We start from the raw sequence: 6,000 nt of genomic DNA on the forward strand, positions 1-6,000 counted from the left end.
CCTGTCTCGAAGCTCTACGGACAATTCATCCAAACTCAAGTCTTGGTTTTTGCTCTGACATACACTCTCAACTGTGGGCTTATATAGACCGGTGTGTGCCTTTCCAAATCATGTCCAATCAATTAAATTTACCACAGTTGGACTCCCATCAAGTTGTAGAAACATCTCAAGGATGATCAATGAAAACAGGATGCACCTGAGCTCAATTTAGAGTCAAAGAGTCTGAATACTATTATAAATAAGCTATTTTTTTTTTTTTTTTAATACATTTGCAAAAATTTCTACAAACCTGTTTTTGCGTTGTCATTATGGGGTATTGTGTGTAGATTGATGAGAATTTGTTTTTATTTAATCCATTTTAGAATAAGGCTGTAACGTAACAAAATGTGGAAAAAGTCAAGGTGTCTGGACACTTTCCAAATGCACTGTATATGCCATTTAGCAGACACTTTTATCGAAAGTGACTTACAGTCATGCGTGCATAAATTTTACGTACGGATGGTATCGAATCCACTATCCTAGCGTTGTAAGTGCCATGCTCTACCAACTGAGCTACAGAGGCCTACACATTTGTGAACTAGTTTCCCAACTCCTCCCAAACAAACCCATTACCTCAGAGGTGCCTGTGTGGAAGGCATGCACAGTACACCATTATACCTGCAGTAAATCCAGTCCTGTTTTTTAATATCCATTTTTAGACCAGTTCAATCTGGGCATTAATGACATCAGAATGAATGAAGCACACTGAAACGCCATCCTATACTACTAGCTTCACTGAGATAAACAGTTTCATTATGTAGGTTGTATCAAAACTACAGAATTAATTCTGATTGAATTGGAAGCACAAAGGGCTATATTGTTAGAGTGAATGAATTGCTATAGTTTAACAACTGTGTACATAAAGTTACAGTGGCCTATTCGTTCAACCAAATTAATATACTGTAAAAAAGCAAATATCATTTGTGACAGTATAAAGTTAGAAGGTGAATTGGATAGACAAAGGCATTGTAACATCAGTATTGATACTGCTACAAGTAAGGGATAATAATACCATGATAATATCAACGTCCTGTAATTCTGCATGTAATTGAAAGAGTTTGATATGTGGTAAGTGTTATATACGTTAGTTTATTGCAACTCCAAGCTCATGAAATAAAGCATTACAAATGTCACTCCTAATCTCACACAGCAGTCCGTTCTGTTGTTAACGCATCGATCACACCGACAGCGTCATTGTGCAAAATAGTACGCAGCATCATCTGGATATGTGTGAAACAAAAGTTCAACATCAACATACAGTTTAATGCATACGTTCGACAAATCCAACGTATGCAGCACACAGAACACACTACAACTGTCTCTGCAACGCCATGCTGCAAGGCAAACGCAGCGCTCCATTGGAAATGAATGTACTTCTGGTGTACCAAAACACAACACCGCTGTCAGTGTGGTGGAGGCGTAAAACACAAACCTCTAAACCGGAGGGAGGAGGTAGCCAGGGACGAAAGCAGTCAACAGAAATGCTTAGTAACATCCTCATATACATGTACTCACACTCATACACAACCTCCCTGTTCTCCCACCATTAACAAAGAGCTACTCAGTTATATTTCAGAAGTAAATGTTCAGGTTTTGTGTTATTGCGTTGGAGCTCGATTCGGTTATTTCTGAGTAACAGCCCCTCCCTCCTCTTTAAGTAAAGACTACAACATTTCTGGAGAGAGAGGGGAGGTGGCTTCTCGCTGAAAACTTTGAATAGCCGACCAGGGTGCATTTCTCTGAGAAGGATCAATGTATTAGCCACGTATAGTAAACTTGAAACAGGCATCTGATTACAGATCAATGGAGGCTGTTGGAAGGAGGGACAAATGGGGAGGGGGGAGGACAGGCTCATCACAATGGCTGGAAAGTAATGAATGCAACGGTAGCAAACACATGGACCAATAAAATATGAGTTTGGTAAACCCAGAGCAGTCATAGTTTTGTCTTTCATGATTTGGTCAGTACATAAATCTGACTAGAATAGCAGTGTGTGTGGGTTTGTGTGTGTGCGTGGTTGCGTGTGTGTATGCATGTGTTTGCGTGTGTGTGCGTGCATGCTTGTGTGTGTGTGTGCATATGTGTGTGCATACATGTCTCACGAGGTTCAGTCCCTCACTGATCTAAGTATATAATGATGTATTTTCAATTTATATTTTTTATTCAGAATATGGTACCCGGCTTAGGACCACTTGGACCAGGTCACTTTCGAAAAATAGATTTATCTCTGCAATAGCAACCTGAATATAAAGGTTAAATAACTCAATATAAACCAAATCTAGTGGCAAGCTATGGTGATCTAATCTCTCATGACATCTTTAACAGTAGTTTATTTGGTTCTGGCTGCTGAGATTAATGGTAATGAAATAATCACAGTTGTTCTCTTGATGGGACGTAACCAGTAAATGAGCCATGACAGTCTTCATCCCAAATGATACCCTATCCCTTTTATAGTGCACTACTTTTGACCAGGTCCCATAGGGCTCTTGTCAAACTAAGTGTACTATATAGGGAATAGGGTGCCATTTGGGATGCATCCTAAGACTCTAACCTAACACTGGGGTAACTATGAGCACCGTGCTATTACCAGACCATGCCGGATGGTTACACCCACTAACACAGCATGTTTCCCACACTTATCCTAACATAAGAAGAAAACAGGGTACTGATTATATCTATAGCGTGTTACAGGTAGGGGCTATTTTAGATCTGGGACAATAAACAGAAAATGATCGACACCGACCATACCGATCACTAATCGCAGGCATTTTGCTGATATCCTTCATTACCATAAGTAGCCTATACTAGAGAAATGTGAAGTTTTAAATGAAATAAGTTTGATAATGTATGTGATTATTAATGGGACAATTGATGGATACAACCATCAAACTAGTAGTAAAAAACAATGGTGTACATTAATGTTATAAACGTACCGTTCTATTTATTGCATCAATTCAGGCAATTTATCACCATATGGATTGTTGTCCATATCGCCCAGCTCTAGACTATATTGTCACGCCAGAATAAAGTCATTTTCTGACCTCTCAGTAGGGAAAGGAATAATCCCAGTACTGGACCAGTGTCCTGGGATAACCTCTCAGTAGGGAAAGGAAGAATCCCAGTACTGGACCAGTGTCCTGGGATAACCTCTCAGCAGGACAGGAAGAATCCCAGTACTGGACCAGTGTCCTGGGATAACCTCTCAACAGGACAGGAAGAATCCCAGTACTGGACCAGTGTCCTGGGATAACCTCTCAACAGGACAGGAAGAATCCCAGTACTGGACCAGTGTCCTGGGATAACCTCTCAGTAGGACAGGAAGAATCCCAGTACTGGACCAGTGTCCAGGGATAACCTTTCAGTAGGACAGGAAGAATCCCAGTACTGGACCAGTGTCCTGGGATAACCTCTCAGTGGGACAGGAAGAATCCCAGTACTGGACCAGTGTCCTGGGATAACCTCTCAGTAGGGAAAGGAATAATCCCAGTACTGGACCAGTGTCCTGGGATAACCTCTCAGCAGGACAGGAAGAATCCCAGTACTGGACCAGTGTCCTGGGATAACCTCTCAGTAGGACAGGAAGAATCCCAGTACTGGACCAGTGTCCTGGGATAACCTCTCAGCAGGACAGGAAGAATCCCAGTACTGGACCAGTGTCCTGGGATAACCTCTCAGCAGGACAGGAAGAATCCCAGTACTGGACCAGTGTCCTGGGATAACCTCTCAGCAGGACAGGAAGAATCCCAGTACTGGACCAGTGTCCTGTGATAACCTCTCAGTAGGGAAAGGAATAATCCCAGTACTGGACCAGTGTCCTGGGATAACCTCTCAGTAGGGAAAGGAATAATCCCAGTACTGGACCAGTGTCCTGGGATAACCTCTCAGTAGGGAAAGGAAGAATCCCAGTACTGGACCAGTGTCCTGGGATAACCTCTCAGCAGGACAGGAAGAATTCCTAGTACTGGACCAGTGTCCTGGGATAACCTCTCAGTAGGGAAAGGAAGAATCCCAGTACTGGACCAGTGTCCTGGGATAACCTCTCAGCAGGACAGGAAGAATCCCAGTACTGGACCAGTGTCCTGGGATAACCTCTCAGTAGGGAAAGGAATAATCCCAGTACTGGACCAGTGTCCTGGGATAATCTCTCAGTAGGACAGGAAGAATCCCAGTACTGGACCAGTGTCCTGGGATAACCTCTCAGTAGGGAAAGGAATAATCCCAGTACTGGACCAGTGTCCTGGGATAACCTCTCAGTAGGGAAAGGAATAATCCCAGTACTGGACCAGTGTCCTGGGATAACCTCTCAGTAGGGAAAGGAAGAATCCCAGTACTGGACCAGTGTCCTGGGATAACCTCTCAGTAGGGAAATGAATAATCCCAGTACTGGACCAGTGTCCTGGGATAACCTCTCAGTAGGACAGGAAGAATCCCAGTACTGGACCAGTGTCCTGGGATAACCTCTCAGTAGGGAAAGGAATAATCCCAGTACTGGACCAGTGTCCTGGGATAACCTCTCAGTAGGACAGGAAGAATCCCAGTACTGGACCAGTGTCCTGGGATAACCTCTCAGTAGGACAGTAATAATCGCAGTACTGGACCAGTGTCCTGGGATAACCTCTCAGTAGGGAAAGGAATAATCCCAGTACTGGACCAGTGTCCTGGGATAACCTCTCAGCAGGACAGGAAGAATCCCAGTACTGGACCAGTGTCCTGGGATAACCTCTCAGCAGGACAGGAAGAATCCCAGTATTAGACCACTGTCCTGGGATAACCTCTCAACAGGACAGGAAGAATCCCAGTATTAGACCACTGTCCTGGGATAACCCCCCAGTAGGACAGACAATATTTGCCCAGTCAGATAGAGAGGGATCCCACTCTGGCAGAGCCCATGGATTCTGCACGTCCCTGCAAACTCTACCGTGACATGATGATACATGTGGTGCGGAGGGGTTCTAAGAGACACTATGGGACAGTAGTGCGGGAGGCTGATATCGCGGTATTACTGACACTTCCAAACCACATACGGCACCTGGAGATGAGGGTTCAATCCATTAGTCCACCTCAACCTTTCAGCCTTCTGAAAGTTAGGTAACTACTGTCTCTATTCTGCCTCTATGATCTAATACAGTATGTGCAAAAAGAGGCAAGGTCATCATATAAGCTCCATCATTCTAGAAAAACTTTAGCTGCATAACAATGAAATCATTGTTTGACATATTGCTAGCTTCTTTGAATCAGTGTAGTAGGGTCAATATGAAGAGAATGGCTGTTCTCAATACTGTCAAACCCCATAAACCTTAACAGAATCAGACATCTAAAAACCAACCACTAGCAAAGAGTTAACAACTGGTACGTGCATCGAAAGACATAGCCAACCCTGGAATCAAGGTTCAAAGCTGGCAGCGCCAGAGCTTTTTAGGCGAACATAGACTAAAAACGTCTTGTTTTGAGAAAAAAAGTGACAGTTCATTAGCCGCCAGGTTATTTGAGCGCCGTGCTAACAGCTAACCCCCACAGTGTTTCCATTGAGCTGGTGTGGTACGGTCTATTCCCGGTGTGGCTGGGGCCCATAAGACCCGGTCTGTTCCCCCTGAAGCTGGTATTATAGGAGCTCTGACAACATTAGGCCCAATGTAAACACAAGGCCCTTTCCATTCCACTGAGAGACGAGTGGCAGGGTAACACTGCTCACATTCAGGTAGAGAGGTTAGCTAGCAGTGTAAGACATGAGGGCAGCAGTTAGGGTCCATGGCTAATGGATGTGATGGCTACTGCTGACTAACACACTGATTGGATCAGAGCTCTCATAGTGAATATAGGATTTTGAAAGTGAGAGGGACACACCTTTTGCAAATTAGCATCGAACAGAAACCACATTAGAGAACATTTTGTCAATTAATTTGGCGTTTGTGTCGATGATGACTGCTTGGACATTGACGAGCATTGGCACAGCAGTGTCCA

The sequence above is a fragment of the Salvelinus namaycush genome, chromosome 1, assembly GCF_016432855.1.
Source record: "Salvelinus namaycush isolate Seneca chromosome 1, SaNama_1.0, whole genome shotgun sequence".
Classification (NCBI taxonomy): Eukaryota; Metazoa; Chordata; class Actinopteri; order Salmoniformes; family Salmonidae; genus Salvelinus; species Salvelinus namaycush.